Raw genomic sequence first — 23,853 nt, forward strand, 5'->3', positions numbered from 1 at the left:
GGGGCAGAGACTGAGGAAATAGTCAAGCAATAACTGACCCAACTTGACACCCATCCCATGGGCAAGCACAAACTCCTGACACTATCAAAGGTATTCTGCTAAGCTTACAGACAGGAGTCTATCATGGCCGTCCTCTGAGAGACTCCACACAGCAGCTGACTCAGACAGATACAGGCACCCATAGCCAAACTGTGGATAATGCTTGAAGACTCTTATGCAAGAAAAAGAAGGATTGTAGCCCTTAAGAGATAGGAGGTCTTCCACAAGAAAACCAAGAGAGTCAACTAACATGGACTCTTGTGCTTCTCAGAAACTGAACCACCAACCAACGAACATATATGGGCGGGATCATGTAGCAGATGTGCAGCTTGTTCTTCATGTGGGCTATCTCAAAATGTATTGCCTGTATGTGGAATATGTTCTTCTACCTGGGCTGCATTGTCTGGTGTCAGTGGGAGAGGATGAGCCTAGATTTGATGTACCAGGGTTGAAGGGATAACCAGGGTGGTCCCAACTGGTCGGAGGAGAAGAGTAGAGGAAATGGGAAAAGAATTGTGGGAGGGTATGACTGGGAGGGGGCATCAAGAGGCTGTAAAGTGAAGAAGTATAATAATAATAATAACAACAATAATAGTAGTAATAGTAATAATAATAATAAAGCAAGCAAGCAAACGAACAAACAAAAAACTAGTCATCTGGCAAGAGAGGGAACTGTTTCCTGAAGAACATCTCTAGCCATACTGACTGTTGCACTACTCACTTCAATTTTTCCTCAAAGGTTCTACTCTTTCTACTGTTTATTTTTCCCTACAGAACATTATAATTTGCCCTTACTTACATATTTTTGACAGTCTTAATGACTTGCTGTCCTTATACATTCTTCACACATTACGTATTATTGGACTCTTGTTAAATCCTATATTTTCTCCAGTTTTTACTTTTAATTTCTTTTGAGGTCCTGATGGGAAAGACAGAGGCAACTTCTTCTATCTCTGTTGCTCTTTGAGTGCTCCATGGTGCAGATCAAATATGTGTTTGTGGAGTTGCACCTGGTAAAACCTCACTTCTTGCTATAGACAGTAGAAACCAACGGAAGGAGTCAAGACTGCAGATATGATGCTATTAATTTGAAGGTGACGTGGAAGGACAGTCTGTAATACAGTTTAAGAATAAGAGACATATATCTCTTAGCAAAAAAAAAAAACAAAAAACAAAAACAAAAAACAAAAAACAACAACAACAAAAGCCTATTGTGATGAAAAGGTTTGATTAACCAGACAGATAAGATTCTAACTTCATAGACAATCAATCCATGAAACACATACTCACTTGCAAAGTCAAAATTACAATGGCTTTATTTTCTCCATAAACAGAAGGCACCTCCTGCAAAGGGAACCTGCTTCTTTCTTCCATTCACTATTATTATTAAAGTGCATTCTCACTTAGTAAGATGAAATTTGGTTCTACCATATCCTGATTACAACAGATTAATATATTCTATTCTTTCATTTTTCTCCACCAATTTACAGCAGACAATATATTTGGTTAAAAAGAAAAGCATGCTTCTTTTTCATTTGATAGTAGTGTTATGATTTGGTTGACACAAAATGAAGAAGGGCTTGGAAAAGCTCTGGTTCTATGAAAATATCCCCTTTTTTTAACAGTGGAATGCTTGTATGGCACTCACCTTTTATAACAGTGAATTGTTAATTGTTATGGTCACACACACACACACACACACACACACACACACACACACACCTAGACCAGTCTGTTTTTAAGTTATTTCTCGTAAATAGCTCTTAAAATTGAATAATTTAATAGTAGAGAGTTTTCCTTTAAGTGAAATAGATTGAGGTCTACATAAATTATTTGATTGAAATTAATAAAGAAAGTGGGGCAGAAAATTTAGACCAGCCTACTGAAAGAAAGTTAGGTTCTTAGGAATGTGCCCTAAAAAGGTGACAAAATATGTTGAAACTATATACACAGTTTAAATTAAAAACAAAATTAAAGGTCAATTATAATGGTGCATACATTTAATCACAGCAATCTAAAGTCAGATGCAGGGGAATCTCTGAGTTTGAGGCTAGCCTAGTTGACATAATAAGTTACAGGGCATGCTGGGATATATATAGACTTTGTCACAAAAAAAGGTATTTTTTTAAAGGGATGCTAATATCTTGGCATGTTATGTTTTACCTTCTACATAATTTGTAAATTGCCTCCTCTGTCATAAACAGCATATAGCATAGGTAGTACTTCAAGTGACCGTAAATGGGAATTTCAGGACTTATTAACTAATAAAATGTTGCCTTTTTAGGTATATTACCATTCCCTCTTTTCATTCTTAGATAATGAAAAGCTGAGGCAACACTCATTCTGAATGTATAGCAAACAAAGTCTAAACATCTTCCACCAAATCTTACTCACTGCACATCCTGTATTTGAACAGAACATAGTTAGTCTTATCTTTCTTCTCTTGCTCTTCTTTCTGCTTCTTCCTTTTTTTTCATCTTTTATTTCCTAAATTTAAGCAGAAAAGAGCATTCAACTGCAGGTTTCAATTTTTACAAATTGGTAATACTTGCCTTATGTCATGGTTAAATTCGATGTGCTGGAATTTTGTTCCTATTTTGTTCCTCAAATCTGGAATAAAGTAAAAAGGCCATGCTTGCTGAGAGAATTTTCCCACCATATTAAAAATATTTTTTCTCTATATCTGCTTTACAGGCATACTTTTGTTCCTGGCCAGTGCCTTAATCTCTCATTACTCTTTTTCATCATCAAGACAAAGCTTACTTCATTGCATTTGCTCATTAATATCTGCTTAGTTACAAATGATTTATAAAGGATGTGTAATACTCCATATTCCCTATAAACTACAATTCTCTGCAAACCAAAAGAGGAAAGCAAAGGTGTAAAGATATAAGGAAGGCAATGTCTAGAGAGTGTCCATAACCCATTGATGTGCCAGGAAACCTTTCTGAACTCTGAAAGATGCCAAGGAGCCGAATCCCATGCAATCTCATAGCCCTGACACAGCAGGAAGGTGGAGCCCTAAGTCTAGTTTTAGGCAGTCATTTATAGAAACAAGAATGGAGTATCTAGTCTGGTACACATTTGAGTAGGGGGTCATTATGGCCTTTAATATAATTGGCTAGTTCTAGGAACCAAACAATAAACTTAACTTCTGCTTTCTTCCTGATTGTTGGTTATTAGCAAAGTGTCAGGGGTGGGTTGTAACCTGGGGTTGCAGATTTCTTGGGGAATAACCTGGAAACTGGTGATAGACACAGGTCTTATTGGGGGAGGAGTGGGTAACCTGAAAACTGATGCTAGCTACCAACCTGTTAGTTAACTTGAGTTCAACCTTAGGTCAGGTTCTCTAAGATGGAGTTTGAAACCAAAAGATCTGGTCTCTCACCATCATAGATCTCATGTGTCAGAGGAACACAGTAGTGTTGAGATGGGCCCTGTACAAGCTGTAACATGTTTTGACTGATGCCATCTAGCTCCTGCTATTCTGGTTAATTGCATTCTCTCAGACACTCAGTGGTGCATCAGAAGCACTAAATGAGCCTGTGCTAGGACTCCTAGAGATTGGAAGTAAGCCACATGCTCATATGTAGTTTATTTCTGACTTCATGATACTTCACAGATGCAAACAGCATCTTATCACTGCCACACTAACTTCTTTTAATTTACCATTTTCATGTTTTTCAGTTCTCTATCATTCTTTTGATTAATTCGACTTCTCATTTTATTAAACTACTATTTTCCTACTGAGATGGCATGTTCATTCTGTGCCTTTACCTTTAATAATTAATGAAGAGTCAATGCTAAGAAACAATTTTAAACTCCTAAATAAAACCTTGTAAAACTTTAATGAAATTCACCTCCCAAGAGGCCAATGTTATTACAGTATCAAAATAATGCAGATTACAAAACAAAGATAATGACAATATTGGCAAAGATTTTAGATAAGAAACTATTAAACTGGGCCACCTGTATTAAGTTTATTTCACTTTAGCATGTGTTTCATTTATTTATGTAACACTTCCTTGTTTAATTACACTGTTATGTAATTCTGCTCAAGTGTGCATAGTAATATGTTTTCATAAATATAAATGTCTAACATATTTGTTTATTTAATTTAATACTTAAAATTATAGATTAATGCACCATTAAAATCATTAACAATTTTTCTTTTAAAAAGTCAATTCTAGATATATTAAACTATTATGTTTAAGAAATACTGATGATGGTATGATGGTATGTAGATCTAGGACTCTAATCAAAGAAAGAATAATCAAAAGACAAAGAACTTTTATGTGATGGACATTAGATGTTTCTGCCTATTGGAAACAGTTCAAACTTCATCTTCTTACACAGGGGCTGGAGTTCCCACCACTTTTGCAAAGCATGCAAATTTAGATTTTAGCACCCAGATCAGGCAGCTTGCAACTGCTTGTAAGAATAGCTCCAAGCAGGCAACCACACACACACACACAGAGAGAGAGAGAGACACACATACACACACACACCTTCAAAAATGTCTTTAAAATGTTACAATGAAGGCTGGACATTGGTGGCACATGCTTTTAATCCCAACACTCAGGATGCAGAGGCAGGCATATTTCTGAGTTTGAGGCCAGCCTGGTCTACAAAGTGAGTTCCAGGACAGCCAGGGCTACACAGAAAAACCCTGTTTTGAAAAACCAACCAACCAAACAAACAAACAAAAAAATACAATGAAAGTGTTCACCGGACAGTACAGGGAAACAGGGAAGACACATGTGAACTCATAGCAGTTGTGACATAGCATGAAGAAGACATGTTTGGAATCAAGACAGAAAAATCACAGCATGTTGTAGGGAGCTGAGTATAAAATCTTATTCCCTGATGAGGCAATAACATTGACTTTTTATAGTTTGTGGGAGAGTTAGTTATCATAACAGTGTGACTCCTAGTAAGTTAACCACTTCTCAGGACAGCCTTCCTACCCAAGAACATTTGCAGAACAAAATTTGGACAATATGGGCTAAAAACTAAACAAATATCCCCAGAAAGTTGTGTGGATTTGGAAATGAAGGTGATGTGGGTAGACTTGGCTAAAGGAGTGAATGTGATGAAAATAATTTGTGAATTTTATTTATTAAATTAAGAAGACAAATGCAATATTTATTTAAATAAAACATATTTAAAAAATAATATGTGCAAAACCACTCTCTTAAGATCCAGCTTCATGGCTTTACTCTAAAATTCAACATGACAACCCAACTTCATATGTGTCCTTATATGTTTTCCCACAGTTTTATGTCACAAAATCACACAGTACAGCTACTGCCTGGGCTTTTAATATACTTTATATGCCAAAATAAAAGTCATTAGATGACCTGATTTCTAATCATACTTTAAGTAGTTACCTATAAGCCACTTGACTTAATTGTTCTTCAGTTCTTAGATGATCCAAAAAAGAACAATAGAAAATCAGCATTCTTTTAGAGTCTTTTAATAAGAAAGCCAAGAATGGAAATCACTAAATCAATGTGGATCTATTTTAATGATGGACATAACTGTAAATATTTTAAATAATACAAAGGGGATAAGGAAAGTTGAACTTCTCTTTTACTCTAATAAAATGAAACACCTATATTTAAAACTTTTCATACTTTCTAAGGAAATTATGCCAATTCCCAATTCTGCATCCCATCATAAAATCACAGATCTAAGAACTCTGGAATCCTGTTGTCTGGCCAAATTTATTACCAACTTGTTATATTCAAAAGAAAGAAATCACCAGTGTATAAAGCTGAGCTTTCCCCTTGTTCTGCCTTCTCCCTCACTTTTCTATAAAGTTGTACCTGCCATCAAAACTGCTTGGACTTCTGAGACCATGGGATCTGGGAATTGAATTTCATGAGACACCTGTAAAATTTTATTATTTCACATTCTCTTAAAAAGTTAATAGGGAGGTATGGAGGGGAAAAAGGAGGGGTCACAATTCATATTCTTCTGAATTTAACTGTACCTGATACACAAATTTAAAGGATTCATTTACAAAACATTTTAAAAATAAATCAAGTAATATATAAGGTTCCTTTCTTCAGAAAAATATTATTCTAATTGAATGGAAGACTAACATATTATCAGGGCTAATAATTACTTACATAAGATAATACTGCTTTTATTGGGTCCTTTAATCAAAACTGACTTCTTAAATTCACTAGACAATATTGGTAATTTTGAGTTATTCTTATGTTTTGCTGTGAAAATTAAATAGAACGTACATACAAAACAAATATTTGTCTTAGATCTTCTAGTAAGGGTGATGAGGCAGGCCCCCAAACACATTAAAGTTTAAAAACCTCTAGTTTTTATTTCTCTTAGGATTATAGTACTTACTTAATAAACATGTTTGTACAAGCAAGTGTCTTTGAAATTAAACTATATTTTATTATTCATGCCAGTTTCTCTCTGAGTTTCACTGTCTAAATGTAGGTTTCAGAAAGTTCTGTTGTGCTGATCTTAAATAAAATCTAAAATATCGTGATGTGCAGTATAATAGTTTTATTTACTATTAATACATAAGTAGAACAACAGCTAAACACGATCTGTGTAGCTCTGATTGGTATTATAGATAATGTGTTAAAAGACATATTGGAGTTTTAGTCCCTGGGAGCTCTGAGGGTACCAGTTAATTCATATTGTTGTCCCTCCAAAGGGGTTGTAAATCCTTCAGTTCTTTGAGTCCTTTCTCTAGCTCCTTCATTGGGGACCCTGCACTCAGTTCAATGGATGGCTGTGAGCTTCTACTTCTGTATTAGTCGGGTACTGTCAGAGCCTCTCAGGAGACAGCTATCTCAGACTCCTGTCATCCAGCACTTATTGGCATCCACAATAGTGTCTAGATTTGATGACTGAATACGGGAAGAATTCCCAGAGTGCACATGGGGGACTCATGGCTCCAGCAGCATGCTTATAGCAGAGGATGGCCAAGCTGGTCATCAATGGGAGGAGAGGACCTTGGCCAGGTGAAGGTTCTATACCCCAGTGTGGGGAATGCCAGGGCCAGTAAGCAGGATGGAGTGGGATGGTGAGCAGAGGGAAGGGGGAGGGAACAGGGGATTGTTTTAGTTTTTTATTTTATTTTATTTTATTTTTTTCTTAATGTTATTTTATTTTATTTTATTTTATTTTGGAGGGGAACCTGGGAAAGGAGATATTGTAAATAAGAAAACATCTAATAAAAAAGAAAGAAAGAAAGAAAGAAAGTGGAAACCAAACTGTCTAGCCAAACTGTCTAATGAAACTTACAACAGAAGTGAGGAGTGGAAAAGGGAATGAGGGAGATCATGATGGTGGTGGCGGGGGAGGATACATTTCCGTACTACATTATATGCTTGTATGAAAATGGTATGAAACTTAATGTTATATACAGTGCCAATAAATAAAAATAAGCCCATGAGGGGGAAAAAGACATATTGGGTTGTCTTTTAAAAAACATAAACTATACTGGTTACTCACATATAAAAAGATATATATAAAGAAAATTTTGGTCCTGGCTACTATGTCATATAAACTATTTAATATTACTATGCTTGAAACATTTAAATATTGTTTGCAGGGCAGTGGGCCATGAGAGGAATCCTGGTAAGGTCGAGCTAAGTCTAGAATCCCTGGAGACCCTGAAGGGACAGTAGAAGCTTTGCATGCACACTGTCACATAACTGTGCCCCCCCCCCATAGAGAGAGTTGTGGCCATCAGTAAGGGCAACACCCTAAGCCCTTCCACATGTAGATGAAACATCCCTAACCTCTCCAGACCAAGCCAATAGGAAGCACCTACCGTCAGACCCCAACCCATCCCAAAACTGTATATAAAGATCCTATCCACAAGGAATAAAGGTGAGTAAGAATGACTTTGTCTGTCATCTGAGAGTGTTTGTCATAACAGCTGTAACATTGCTACCAGGTGACAGGCGCTCCTCTGAAGCCCCTCCCTGGTTAGTCAGCCTTCTGCTGGGCTAGCTCAGCACAGCTCAGCTCTGCTCAGCACAGTACAGTCCTTGAGCCATCTCGAAGCAACAGCAGTGTTGAAGGCAACCACAGCAACCGCAGCAACAGTGGAGGCAGCTGAAGAATATTCCCCCTCCCATCTTGGACCCTTTCCCCTGGAACCCTCCCACCTGGCCCAGCCAGAGATGTTGGAAAGCCTCTGGTACACAGGCCCACAATTACTGTATTAACATATTTTAGTAGAAGCTTTTTTATGTTTTAATCTATTTTTCATAGAAAATGCCAAGTTGCAGAGAGCAATATTTATACTTTTTTAAAAGGTTAATTTTTTAAAAAAGAACTACTAAAACTGATGAAATACAATGTTTTTGGGAACAAAGGTGAAAAATCTTAAACAAACATAGTTTACAATTATTCACACATGGTTAATTACTGAATGCACACCTTGGTTATTTTTCAATCGTGATTTGAGGCATATGTGTACCTCTGTTTTCTCATGGGCTTAGTGAAGATTTTAGGATCATTCCTATTCCACAATATAGATTTGCTATTGTGAGATCATCTGAACTTATAAGCAATTACTAAATTGTAAGATTTTAAAGAGTTATTGTAAAGAGATTCAAGGAAAATTACATGGTTCATTTGAACATGAACTCTTAGGAGTATCTATCTTTGAAAGAGAGAATAAAGTGGGTTTTCACTAAGACAATTGGAGGGAAATTAAGGTAGGTAAGTAATTAACTGTTAGATTAACTTTTTAAAAAATTCTCAAAAGTATTATAGCTCATAAACAGCAAATATTGGCTAATGAAAAACATGTCCAGTTTGTTCCCAGCATATATTTACTCTATAGATTAAGCAAGTAGAGTATAACATTTAAATTACAAAGATACACATGTGTTTAGAATCAGAAATTACAATGCAATGCACATTATATTATTTTGTTTATTTGTTTGTTTGTTTTGTTTTTAGTAAAGCTTAAAATCTTGGCTCATACTATGGTACAAACTCAAAATAATATCAATTTTTAGACATTGGAGTTCATTGTAATAAGGCTGTACTCAATGTCCCTCAGCATATTATATTCTTATTCTTAAGCTTGCCTCCGATCTTCCACTTAATGAAGAACCAATGGCAAACTGGCCAAAAATACTCATTTTTAAAGCTTCATTGAAATTCTACTGTTTCTTATTACTCTCATTTCTCTATGCCACAGAACAATTTTAATTAAGGTTATATGCATCCAGGGTCATTAATAATCTGCTGATTAATTGCTACCCCGTGATTGTAAGATGGCTACTTTGGAAAGGTTATAAATTATGTCTAGACTCTAAATGCTAGACAACTCAAGTTGAATAAAAAGAATCGGAAAAGACTTTCTGAGAAAGTGGAGGTAAATTGAAGGAAAGAAAATAACCAATGGGAAGGAAATGGGACAGGAATAGGTCACGTGCAGCTCTTCCTTTCAGTCTATTGTGCTGTACTTAGTCTTTATAAAATTGTTAAATATCAAAGTAACAGGGTATTTTACTCAATTGGTTTTAGAGATGTCTTTTTATATTGACAGAAGTATTGGAGTGTTTTACTCCAGATTATTCATGAAATGCCATAGCTTCAAAATAGAATTTTAAAATAATTATAATCTCTTCACTTTTAACTGTTTGCTAAATAGAACTTACATATATCTTATCTATTTATCTAATATGTGTTATATGTGATATATTACATAAAGGTCTGTCAAAATCTTTTCATTACTAACTTGCTTGTACTTCATCAAATTCTCAAGATGACTCTGAGAGTCCTTTCTGTGTCTGAAATTGGTTGTGGACAACTTGATAAGAAGGGTTGTGCCCTGAACTTCTAGGCTATGAGGGCTAACGTGATAAACAGAATTTCAGGAAAGTTACAAAACATGTAGGGGCTGCTTTTGCTTTTATATTTTTGTCCTTCAGTTTCTGTATAAGAGCCCTACTGAATGCACAAAAAATAGATATATAAATATTCAGAGTAGAACAGTTCATCTAAACTTAAAGTATACTGTAAATGTTTATAAAAGTTAGTGATAAAATATTTCTATTACTTCACATGAATGCACTCATAGGTCATAAAATTTTGTCATTGAGAGTGCATAAATCTGCCAGAAAATTTCAAACATTCATAACGTGCGATGCTTGCCAAAACATTTTGCAGCATCAAAAAATATTTCAAAAGTAAATATGTGCAATCAGCTGACATTATTATTCCCATTCCTGAATCTAACAAATATTAGCCAATATTTCCAAGCAAATCTTTGCATAATATTCTATTTATGCATTTGTTTATTCTAACAATTTTACATAAGTAGAATAGTGCCTCTTTTGTGGACAGTAGTGCATCCTGTAATCACCCATTGTGCTGTATACTAACATCCTTACAGCAACTAGTACTGTATAAAATGGTTACGTACTTGTTACTTTAAGGACAAATATATATACATGTATATATGTATATATATGCATGTATATATGTATGTGTATATGTATGTATATATTCTTGGGGCTAATTTAAATAATTTTCATATATAGTAATGTGAATTTTCCTTTTCATTTTTAATGCAAACATTTTCACAGTGCAGGTTTAGTGTCAGTGAAACTTTTCATTTATATTAGGTATATAACTAGGAACTGAAATTATTACTCAGATGTTAGCTCCTTCTGTGTGTAAGAATTGGGAATTTATTAAGCATATTTTAAAGTGAATGTTTCATTTTAAATATTAGCAACAGTTCCTGAGGTTTCCATACCTTGTTTGTTTCTGTGGTGGATTTATACCTATACATGTAAATTTATGTCTCCTGATACTGATTTGCATGCATTTAATAACTAATGATGCTGACATCTATGCAGGTACTTACTGGACATTTTTGTATTCAGAGTTTTCATGCAGAAAACTCAAACCAAGTTTAGTTTTCACATTTTCAAATTTGTTAATCCTTGTGAAACTCTAGGGCCTCTTGATCATTGAATTTTGTTTTTCTAATTTAGAATTTTTAAATGTGGTTTTCATTTTATAGCCTATTTCTGTAGTTTCTTTTCTACTTTTCCCCCATGAGAAAAAATTATATTTGTTATTTTGTTTGGAAACTTTTATCTATGTTTCAAATATTGTTTCCTTGGATTAAAAAATATTACAAGATATCACAACAAAATAAACCAGATCTAAAGTCAATATATTTCAGCAAACTTCTATACAGTTAAAATAGTCCATCCTGAAACTGTGGAGATTCACATTGTATATTACAGTTTTCTTATTGACTTTATTGTGTTTGAAATCAAAGCTATACATTTTTATATAAATTGTTAGAATCTATGATACATTGTTTGAGTAAAAATTATCTAATGCAAATATATCTGGATAAACCTTTTTTCCTGCTAAAATTGTGTCACAGATTAAGTATAAACATTTATATATAGGATCCATTCTGAATTATGTTCTGTGTATAGGTTTATCTAAATACCCACATCTTTATACCCACAGATAAGCATCATTCTTGTCATCCAAGAATATTCTTTTTGTAGCAGTTGCATTTATAAAACTATAACTATTAGAAATGCAGAGAAAAATCTATTGTTGGTAGCACAGACCCAATTAGTATTCCTATAGCACAACTTCAGTACCAAAGCTCAGGGACCGTCTATTGAGTGGTGTCAGAAAGGCTGTAAGAGCCAGAGGTTGTGAAGGTGAGCAGTGAGAGTGCTCACTATGCTGGGTAAGCTATGATTAGGAAATTTCAAAGCCATGACTGTTGAAAGAAGACTTGAACTATTTAAACACAGTCAACATCAAGACTTGATGGAAATTTTACCTGGCTCAACTCTAGATGAGCCAGCAGATTAGTTACATAGTACTGGGTGATGATGTGTAGAAACAGGTACATGCAGGCAATATTGAATGTATTCAGCTTATTATTTTATATGTATATATAAAAATATTGGATTAAAAAGAAAGCACTTGAATTTGAGAGGAAGGGAAGGTAAGAAATGGGAAACTAACTGGAAGGAGATGGAGGGGGAATTTATTACATAATTTATATATATGTGATGTGTATATACATGTATATCATTGTATATATTTTAATTAATAAATTTGTTTTTACATTCCTTGTTCTATCCCACCCACTGTCCACCCTTCAAGTGTTCCACATCCTATACCTCTTCCCCACTCCCCTGTCTCCATGTGGATGGCCCTGCCCCTAGCCCACCTGACATCTAAATTCCCTCAGGTTTACAATATCTTGAGGGTTAAGTGTATCATCTCTAAATGAACACAGACATGGCAGTCCTCTGCTGTATGTGTGTTGGTGTCCTCATATCAACTGCTTTATGCTGCCTGTTTGGTGGTCTAGTGTTTGAGAGGTCTCAGGGGTTCAGTTTAATTGAGACTGCTGGTACTCCTAACAGGCTCTCCTTTCTCCTGAGCATCTTTCAGCCTTCCCCAACTCAACAACAGGGGACAACTGTCCATTGGTTGGTTGGAAGTATCTGCATCTGACTCTTTCAGCTGCTTGTTGGGTCTTCTGGAGTGCAGTCATGCTAGGTCCCTTTTTGTTAGGGCTCCATAGCCTCAGTAATAGTGTCAGACCTTGGGAACTTCCCTTGAGCTGGATCCCACTTTGGGCTGTTAGCTGGAACTTCTTTTCCTCAGGATCCTCTCCATTTCCATCCCTGTAATTCTATCAGACAGGATCAATTATAGGTCAGAGTTGTGACTGTGAAAGAGTCCCCCTCTCTCTCATTTGATGCCCTGTCTTCCTGGGGGAGGTGGGCTCTATAAGTCTCATCTCCCTACTGTCAGGCATTTCATCTAAGTTCCCTCCCTTTGAAAATTGAGAGTCTCTCATCTCCCAGGTCTCTGATGCATTCTGCAGGGTCCCCACAACCTCCTACCTCCTAAGATTGCCTGTTTCCATTCTTTGTGCTGGCCCTCAGGGCTTCGTCATTTTCCTTCACCCAATATCAGATCAGATTCCAGTCTTCCCACTCCACTCCTCCCACTTCACGTTCCTTCCCAGGTCCCTCCCTTTCTCCCCCCTTGTGATTTCTTTCTTCTTTCTCCCAAGTGGGACTGAGTTGTTGTCATTTAGGCACTTCAGCTTGTTGACCTTTTAGATTTCTATGAATTACATCTTGGGTATTCTGATTTGTTTGTTTTTTGTTTGTTTTTGTTGTTGGGGTTTTTCTTTTGGCTAATATCCACTTATTAGTGAGTACATACCATGGACATCCTTTGGGGTCTGAGTTACCTCATTCAGGATGGTATTTTCTAGTTCCATTCATTTGCCAATAAATCTCAGGAATCCCTTGTTCTCGATAGCTGAGTAGTATTCCATCCTCTAAATGAACCACATTTTCTGTATCCATTCTTCTGTTGTGGAACATCTGAGTTGTTTCCAGTTTTCTGGTTATTACAGACAAGGCCACTATGAACATAGAGGAATATGTGTTCCTGTGGCATGGTGGAACAGCTTTTGGGTATATTCCCAAGAATGGTATAGTTGGGTCTTCAGGTAGATCTATTTCCAATTTTCTGAGAAAAAAAATTCCAGATTTATTTCCAGAGTGGAAATTTATTTCCAATTTGCAATCCCACCAGCAATGGAGGAGTGTTCCTCTTTCTCCACAAACTTGCCAACATTTGTCACCTGAGGTTTTGATCTTAGCCATTCTGACTGGTGTGAGGTGGAATCTCAGGGTCATTTTGATTTGCATTTCTCTGATCACTAAGGACTTTGAACATTTCTTTAGGTGCTTCTCAGCCATTCCAGATTCCTACTTTGTAAATTCTCAGTTTAGCTCTATATCCCATTTTTTTGATTGGGTTGTTTGGTTTTTGGTGATTAACTTCTTGAGCTCTTTATGTATTTTGGATGTTAGCCCTCTATCAGAGGTGGAGTTAGTGAAGAGTTTTTCCCAACATGTAGGTTGCTTATTTGTCTTTTTGACTATGCCCTTTGCCTTACAGAGCTTTACAGTTTCATGAGGTTTTCCATTTATCGATTGCTTTTAGTATGTTTAGGTATGGGCCTTGAATTCCTAATCTCTCCAATACTTTTAACATGAAGGAGTATTGTATTGTGTCAAATGCTTTTTCTGCATCTAAGGAAATGATCATGCGATTTTTTTTTTGAGTTTGTCTATATAGTGGATTACATTAATAGATTTTCATATATTAAACCTACCTAGCATCACTAGGACGAAGCCTACTTGATCATGGTGAATGATGATTTTGATGTGTTCTTGGATGCTGTTTGCAAAACTTTTATTGAATATTTTTGCATCAATATTCATAAGTGAGATTGGTCTAAAGTTCTCTTTTTTGTTGGGTCCTTGTGTTGTTTAGGTATCAAGTAATTGTGGCTTCATAGAATGAAGGTAGGTAGCATTCTGTCTCTTTCAATTTTATGAAATAGTTTTAGGAAAATTGGTATCAGGTCTTCTTTGAAAATCTGGTAGAATTCTGAACTAAATCCATCTGTCCCTGGGCTTTTTTTGGTTGGGAGGTTTTTAACGACTTCTTCTATTTCCTTGTGCAATATGGGCCTGTTTGGATTGTTTACTTGCTCTTGATCTTCTAGAAAACAAACCATTTCATCTAGATTTTCCAGTTTTGTTGAGTATAGGCTTTTATAGTAGAATGTGATGATTTTTTAAATTTTCTCCATTTCTGTTGTTATGTCTCCCTTTTCATTTCTGATTTTGTTAATTTGGATACTGCATCTTGATCCTTCTTTAGTTTGGCTAGTTTATTTATCTTGTTGATTCTAAGAACCAGCTTTTTGTTTTGTTGATTCTATGTATTGTTTTCTTTGTTTTTATTTGGTTGATTTTGGCCCTGAGTTTGACTATTTTCCGCCTTGTACTCCTCTTTTGTGAGTTTACTTCTTTTTGTTCTAGAGCTCTCAGGTGTGTTGTTAATTTTTTAGTGTAAGATCTCTCCAGCTTCTTTACCATGGCACTTAGGGCTATGAACTTTCCACTTAGCACTACTTTTATGATGTCCCTTAAGTTTGGGTATGGTGTGTTAACATTTTCATTAAATTCCAGAAAGTCTTTAATCCCTTTCTTCATTTCTTCCCTGACAAAAGTATCACCAAGTAAGGAGTTGTTCAGTTTCCTCGTGTACATGTAGTTTTTGCTGTTACTGAAGACCAGCTTTAGGCCATGGTGATCTGATAGGATGCATGGTACTATTTCAATATTCTTGTATCTGTTAAGGGCTGTTTTGTGTCCAATTGTATGATTGAATTTGGAGAAGGTACCATGAGGTGCTGAGGAGAGGATGTATTCTTTTGTTTTAGAGTGAAATGTTCTGTAGATATCTGTTAAATCCATTTGATTCATAATCTCTCTCTTAGTCTCACTGTGTCTCTGTTTAGTTTCCATTTCAAAGACGTGTCCCCACTGTGAGAGTGGTGTGTTGAAATTTCCCACAATTATTGTGTGGGGTTCAATGTGTGTTTTGAGCTTTGGTTACATTTCTTTTATGAATTTGGGTGCTCTTGCATTTGGGGCATAGATGTTCAGAATTGAGAATTTCTCTTGGTGGATTTCTCCCTTGATGAATATGAAGTGTCCTTCTTCATCATGCTTGATAACTTTTGGTTCTCTTAGAATCCGCATGAACTCTGACCAGGCTCTTCTGGTTTTCATAATCTCTGTTGAGAAGTCTGGCTTAATTCTGATAGGTCTACCTTTGTAAGTTACTTGGCCTTTTTCCCTTGCAACTTTTAATATCCTTTCTTTTATTTCTTTCTTAATATCTTTATTTATTTCTTGAGATTCTCATCTTTTCCCACTGAAGCCAGACCAGGCACTCCTCTGCTAAATATGTGCCAGGGCCTTAGACCAGCCCATAATGCCTGGTTGGTGGCTAAGTCTTTGGGAGCTCTCAGGGATCCAGGTTATTTGAGACTTCTGATCTTCCTATGAGGTTGTCCTCCCTTTCAACTCCTTTAATCCTTCCCTTAATTTCTCTATAAGAGCCCAATTTCAGTCATATGTTCAGATGTAAGTATCTGCATTTGTCTCAGTCAGCTGCTATTAGGGACTCTCAGAGGACAGATATGCTAGGCTCCTGTCTGTATGCACATCATAGCATCAATAATAAATTTCGGGCCTTGGTGCCATCCCAACCCCTTCCCCCCATGAGATGGCTCCCAAGTTGAACTGGTCACTGGCCAGCCTTTCCTTCAATCTCTTCCCCATTTTTGTCCCTGCATTTCTTTCAGACAGGAACAATTCTGGGTCAGAAATTTTTACTGTGGTTTGGTGATCTCATCCCTTCACTTGGGGCCCTGCCTACCTACTTGAGGTAGACTCTTCCAGTTCCCTCTCCCTGCTGTTGGGATTTTGACTAAGGGTTCCCCCACAGAGTCCTGATAGTTTCTCGAATCCCTGGTCTCTGAAACTGTCTAGAGAGTCACCCCATCTCCCATCCCCAGAAGGTAGATATTTCCATTCATTCTTTTGGATCTCTGGGCTTTTCTCCTGTTCCCCTACCTACCTTCCCATACCTGATCCTCTCTGACTTTTCCCCTCCTCTCTCCCACTAAAGGTCGATTTGATTTGCATTTCTCAGATAAGTAAGGACTTTGAATATTTCTTTAAGTATGTCTAGGCCATCAGAGATTCCTTTGTTGAGAATTTTCTGTTTAGATCTGTATTCCATTTTTTAATTGGTTTATTTGGTTTTCTAGAAGTCAGTTCTTAAGTTCTTTATGTATTTTGGATATTAGCCCTCTGCCAGGTGTAGGGTTAGTGGAGTATTTTCCAATCTGTAGTGTGTCAATTTGTCCTATTGACTTGACAGTGTCCTTTGCCTTACAGAAGCTTTTCAGTTTCATGTGGTCCCAGTTATCAATTGTTGATCTTAGAGACTAAGCCATTGGTGTTTTGTTTAGAAAAATTTCCCTTATACCAATGAGTTGTATGTTCTTTCCTACTTTCTATTCTATTGGATGATTTTATGTTGAGGTCCTTCTACTTGGACTTGAGCTTTGTACAAGGTAACAAATATGGGTCTATTTTCATTCTAGTAAATACAGACAGCCAGTTATGGTTCTCTTCTTCTTCTTCTACTTGTCAATCACCAGTCACACCAGTACCATTTACTAAAAATGCTTCCTTTTGTCACTGTATGTTTTTGGCTTCTTTCTTAAACATCAAGTGTTCATTGGTATGTGGGTTTATTTATGGGCTTTGATTCTATCTCATTGATCAACCTGTGTGTCTCTGTTCTAATACTATGTAGTCTTTATCACAATTGCTCTGTGGTATAGCTTGAGGTCACAAATGGTATTTACCACAGGAGTTCTTTTACTGCTGAGAATTGTTCTGTCTATCCTGGGTTTTTTGGTTTTCCATCTGAAGTTGAGAAGTTTTCTTTTCATGTCTGTGAAGAATTTTGTTGGAATTTTGATGAGGATTGCATTGAATCTGTAGATGGCTTTTGGTAAGATGGCCATTTTCATGAGATTCATTCTATCAATCTATGAGCATGGGAGATATTTCCATCTTCTGAGGTCTTCTTCAATTTCTTCAGGGATTTTTAAGTTTTGTCATACAGATATTTCACTTGCTTGGTCAGAGTTACACAAAGATAGTTTATATTATTTGTGGCAATTGTGAGGGTGTTATTTCCCTAATTTTTTGAGTCTTTTTATCATTTGTTTAAAAGTAGGCTACTGATTTGTCTAAGTTAATTTTAGATCCAGCTACTTTGTTGCAGTTGCTTATCAGGTGTAGGAATTTTCTGGAAGAAAGTTGAGGGCTGCTTATGTATACTATTCTATCATCCACAAATAGTGATACTTTGACTTTTTTCTGAAACATTACATTTATGCTCTTTCAAAATATCTTTCAGCTTTCCTACAATAATCAACTTAATTTATAATCTTAGATATGCTCCTAAACATCATTGTGAATATTGTGTTTTCCTGGTCAATAAGAAACATATGTCAATAAATATATTTTATAATCTCTATGCATCCTGTATTAAATACTGTACTATGTACTTTTTAATGCAAAAAAGCTTTATTAAAGTTTCCCATCATCCAGTAGGTTTTATTTACATACATACTATATATATATATGAATGCATATTTTTCTTTTTTTATTCATTGAGTTATGAATAAAGTTACAAACTTTATTTCTTAATATGATACATATACGCATACAAATTCAGATACATGTTTACTTGTATAAGTGTAAATGTGTAATTGCTAGAAGAAAATAAAATAAAAGCCCAATAGCAACCATTGGATTTATATATAGAGGCTTACTACGTTTTTCTTTCCAGTTATGGTTAAACAAATATACCTCAGGAGCATATGTACTTTCTGACTGTAATACATTCATTTGAAAGGTCAAATCTGGAAAATGTAACTTCATTCTGAGTCCTCCTCAAAACCTTCTTACCACTTCTTGCTTGTCAAACGATCAATATATCCTCAGAAGACAGAAATGATTCTTCTTCATAAATGATTAGTATTTTTGCATGGTCAGAACAATTCATGGTTTTGAAAGAGATTATTTGCTGTTTCCCATTAATAGGCCAAACTAATTTATACTTGTGGTAGGGGTTTGATTTTAAGATAATATTTCCTGGTATAAAGAAGTGGTTAATATATCTCCATACTATTTACTATTTAGCTTCACATTATTATTATTCACATAATTCCTTCAGGTATCACATTTGTTTCCCTGACTATAAGTTTCAATTTTCTGTTGTTCAGTCGAAAAATCTATGTGTGAATTTTTCTTAAGGGACATTCTAAATACCAGTACTTAGAACACAATATACCTAACACAATAGAACCAATATCTGTGTTATTGAGGATTTCCTTCTCCTTATTTTCTATTTCCAGTGACTGTTGTATACTGTATGTCCAAAGGTTTCAAGTGTCTTCTAGCTGTCTCTGTTTGTGTCTAAGTTTGTCTGTGTCCCTCTTTCTCTGTCTCTGCCTCTCTCTGTGTCTCTGTCTCTGTCTCTCTCTCTAGTGTGTGTGTGTGTGTGTGTGTGTGTGTGTGTGTGTGTGTACCTGAGCTTGGGTTTCATTCTTCACCCATGCTTAGCACTGAGACTATTATACTGGTCTCAATTTTGTTGATCTTAGCTATTATTTTATTTCCTTCCTCCCTCTCTATCTCCTCTTTTTCTTTCATTCATTCTTTCTTTTTAACTTTTGATTTTTAGTAGAATTGAGATTATTGCTTTGTTTCCATCCAGACCAGGTGGCAAAGTGTCTACCTGCCTTATCTTCTGAGTAAGAAAGGCTTAGAGTGCATGATAGAATAACAAGTTTAGTTTTACCATTTTAATGGACCAACAGTGTATAATGTTAAAATAATAAATTTATAGGAATAAGTAATATTATGTCCATTTCCCAGAAAACTTGATTGTTTGTTGCTGAGGATACGACTATCCACAAAAATTAAATTGATATTGTTTTTGAAATAGGATTCTTTACTACTTATTTTCAATGAGAACATAAGTCTTCCCTTCTCTGATTTGGCATGCATTTCTTCATTTCTGTATTAATCACACTCCCACCATTCATCATACTTTTTTGTTCTCTATCAATGTTTCGGTCTTTCCATTTCATCACCTGCTCATTTGCTTCCAATTTAAAAAAAATACATGCTAAAATTCTTCTCTTATTTGATTAGATTTCATGCATAAGTGCTGGATTTTGTGGCTTCTACTTAAAGATGAGCTGGCACGTGTTCAATCTTCAGTTCTTTCAGATTTGATATTTTCTAGGATTTTATTGGGATGATTAAAATGTACAGTTTTCTTCAACTTTTAATATCTGATGTGATTGTTTGTTTGGCTCATCATTTTTGTTGTCTTCTCACTACGTCACTGGCTTAACTACTGTTTTTGCAGAATGCCTTTGAAAGACAACATGAAAACGTCTAGATTCTCCATACATTCCTTCTTTTATTTTTTTACTTTATTTTTCACACATATTTATTTATGCTTTTTGCTTTCTTTAATTTCATACCTTGCAGATCTCACTTACTCTGCTCTGATATCTATGTACTTGTGTTTATTACTGGAGAAATCTATCACATGATTTGTGTTTGGAACTGTTATTTTAGGCTTCATAGAAGGTCTCTTGGAGAATTAATTATTATTACAAGCATTTTGGGACTTGACAATGATTTCTCTTCCACTTTTAAACTCTCTATTCCAACAACACAACTTATTTGTTTCCTTTCATATCTCTGAAAAAGTCTTTGATTTTTGTTATCTATATATAAGTTCAGAATCCATTCTAACTGATTTAAAATACTCTGTATGACCTGGGGTAAGTAGTAGATGATATCTGCTATGCAAAAACCTAGGTTTTTATTCATTCGTACTTCTAAGTTTTATGTCCTATTTCTTTTGGTGCAGTTTTATTGCTTGTTAGGAAATAGGAAGTACTTATATGAGATTAAGTATAGTGCTTTGGTGTTAAGATATTTTTTTGATATTGAAAATTTGTAAATAATTTAGGTCAAGAATCATTTAGTTTGTTAGAAAACTACAAATCTTGTTTCAAAGTACACAAAACAGATATAGGTTTATAATAACAGTTGAGGAATAATACTGAAAATTTGATCTAAAAAAGTTTCTATTATAATAATCACAGAAGACAGGAAAATAAAAGAAGAAGAAGAAGAAGAAGAAGAAGAAGAAGAAGAAGAAGAAGAAGAAGAAGAAGAAGAAGACAAAGACAATAATATAGGGATTAGGCAAGAGTGGGCAATTCAGAGGTAACTAGTGAGATTGAAATGATGTAAGGATGTAAAGGAGAGAAACCTGAGGGTCTCTTAAATGAGCATTGGATAGGAAACAGACTACAGAAGGAAAGGAAAGGAAACAGAAATAGCTTAGCATATGTGAATAGTCATAGAAAAAATATGTAATTATGATAATTACTTTATATATACACTATATTATTTATATATTTTATACATGGATTATATATATAACCTATATATATATGTGTATGTATGTATTTATATATATATATATGGATTGTACACACACACTCACACATTAATTATAACACATGAGATAAGAAAGTCTCCAAGAGACATAGGCAAGAAAGAAGAAAGGAAGGGAATAAGAAAGGAAGAAAGAAAGAAATTAAGAAAGAAAGAAAGAAAGAGGCCATTTTCTCTCCAGTGAGTATCTAAGACAGAAGCAGCAGGCTGGGAGGCACAGGCCCCAAGAGTCGCAGGGGAGTTGCAGGGAGGCAGGGACAGGATCCTCTCAGCTTCCCAGTGACAGAGGTGGATCAGCGACCCTCTCTGCCCCTTCCCTGCAAGTGGAGGGCCAACCTCCAGGGAGTGGCTTAACCCAGAGACTAGGGTGAGAGCCTCCATTTTCTCTCTGGTGAGTTTTTAAGAAGGGAGCAGACAGCTGGGAGGCACAGGCCCCACAAGTCTCAGGGGAGTTGCAGGGCAGCAGGGACAGGACAAGCTCTAGTCAGAGACACTAAGAACATCTAACACCAAAAACTAGAGATGGCAAAAGTCAAATGCAAGAATCCTACCAACAGAAACCAAGACTACTTGGCTTCATCAGAACCTAGTACTCCCACTGCAGCCAACCCTGGATATCCCAAAACACAGGAAAAGCAAGAATTGGATCTAAAATAATATTTCACAATGCTGATAGAGGAACATAAGAAGGACATGAAAAACTCCCTTAAAGAAATAAAGGAGAACACAGGTAAAGAGGTACAAGCCCTTAAAGAGGAAACAAAAAAAAAATCACATAAAGAATTACAGGAGATCACAACTAAACAAATAGAAGTACTTAAAGAGCAGACTCAAAAATCCCTTAAGGAATTGCAGGAAAACACAAACAAACAGGTGAAGGAATTAAGTAAAACCATCCAGGACCTAAAAATGGAAGTAGAAGCAGTAAAGAAATCACAAAAAGAGACAACCCTGGAGTTAGAAATCTTAGAAAAGAAGTCAGGAAACATAGATGCAAGCATCACTAACAGTATACAAGAGATAGAAGTGAGAATCTCAGGGGCAGAAGATAACATAGATAACATTGAGAGAACAGTCAAAGAAAATGCAAAAAGCAGAAAGACTCTAACCCAAAACATCCAGGAAATCCAGGACACAATGAGAAGACCAAATCTAAGGATAATAGGTATAGAAGAGAGTGAAAACCTCCAAATTAAAGGGCCAGTAAATATCTTCAACAAAATCAAAGAAGAAAACTTCCCTAACCTAAAGAAAGAGATGCCCATGATCATACAAGAAGCCTATAGAACCCCAAATCAACTGGACCAGAAAAGAAATTCTTCCTGCCATATAATAGTCAAAGCACCAAATGCACAAAACAAAGAAAGAATACTAAAAGCAGTAAGGGGAAAAGGTCAAGTAACATATAAAGGCAGGCCTATCAGAATTACACCAGACTTCTCAACAGAGACTATGACAGCTAGAAGATCCTGGACAGATGTCATACAGACCCTAAAAGAACACAAATGCCAGCCCAGACTACTATACCCACCAAAACTCTCAATCACCATAGATGGAGAAACCAAAGTATTCCATGACAAAACCAAATTCACACAATATATTTCCACAAATCGAGCACTTCAAAGAATAATAAATGGAAAACTCCAACACCAGAAGGGGAACTACATCCCTGAAAAAGCAAAAATGTAATCTTCCAACAAAACTAAAAGATAGACAAATGAACAGAATGGAAGCTCTAACTACAAAAATAAGAGGAAGTAACAATTACTTTTCCTTAACTTCTATTAATATCAATGGACTCAATTCTCCAATAAAAAGACATATACTATCAGATTGGGTACGTAAACAGGACCTAACATTTTGCTGCATACAGGAAACCCACCTCAGTGAAAAAGAAAGACACTATCTCAGAATAAAAGGCTGGAAAACAATTCTCCTAGGCAATGGCCCCAAGAAAAAAGCTGGAGTAGCCATTCTAATATCGAATAAAATCGACTTTCACCCTAAAGTGATCAAAAAAGATAAGGAGGGACACTTCATATTCATCAAAGGCATGATCTACCAAGATGAACTCTTAATTCTGAACCTCTTGCTCCAAATGCAAGGGCATCTACATTCATAAAAGAAACTTTAATAAAGCTCAAAGCACACATTGCACAGCACACAATAGTAGTGGGAGATTTCAATACCCCACTCTCTGCAATGGACAGATCATGGAAATTTAAACTAAACAAGGACACAGTAAGACTAACAGAAGTTATGGAACAGATGGATTTAACAGATATCTATGGAACTTTTTACCCTAAAACAAAAGGATATACCTTCTTCTCAGCACCTCACAATACCTTCTCCAAAATTGACCATATAATTGGTCACAAATCAGGCCTAAACAGATACAAGAAGATTGAAATAATTCCTTGTATGCTATCAGATCACCAAGGACTAAGGCTGCTTCTCAATAACAACATAAACAATAGAATGGCCACATACACGTGGAAGCTTAACAACACTCTACTCAAAGATAACTTGGTAAAGGAAGGAATAAAGAAAGAAATTAAAGACTTTCTAGAGTCTAATGAAAATGAAGCCACAACATACCCCAACTTATGGGACACAATGAAAGCAGTCCTAAGAGGAAAACTCATAGCTTTAAGTGCCTCCAAAAAGAAACTGGAAAGAGCATACACCAACAATTTGACAGCACACCTTAAGGTACTAGAACAAAAAGCACCAAATTCACCCAAGAGGAGTCAAAGGCAGGAAATAATCAAACTCAGGGCTGAAATCAACCAAATAG

This window comes from Mastomys coucha, unplaced genomic scaffold, assembly GCF_008632895.1.
Source record: "Mastomys coucha isolate ucsf_1 unplaced genomic scaffold, UCSF_Mcou_1 pScaffold22, whole genome shotgun sequence".
Taxonomy (NCBI): Eukaryota; Metazoa; Chordata; class Mammalia; order Rodentia; family Muridae; genus Mastomys; species Mastomys coucha.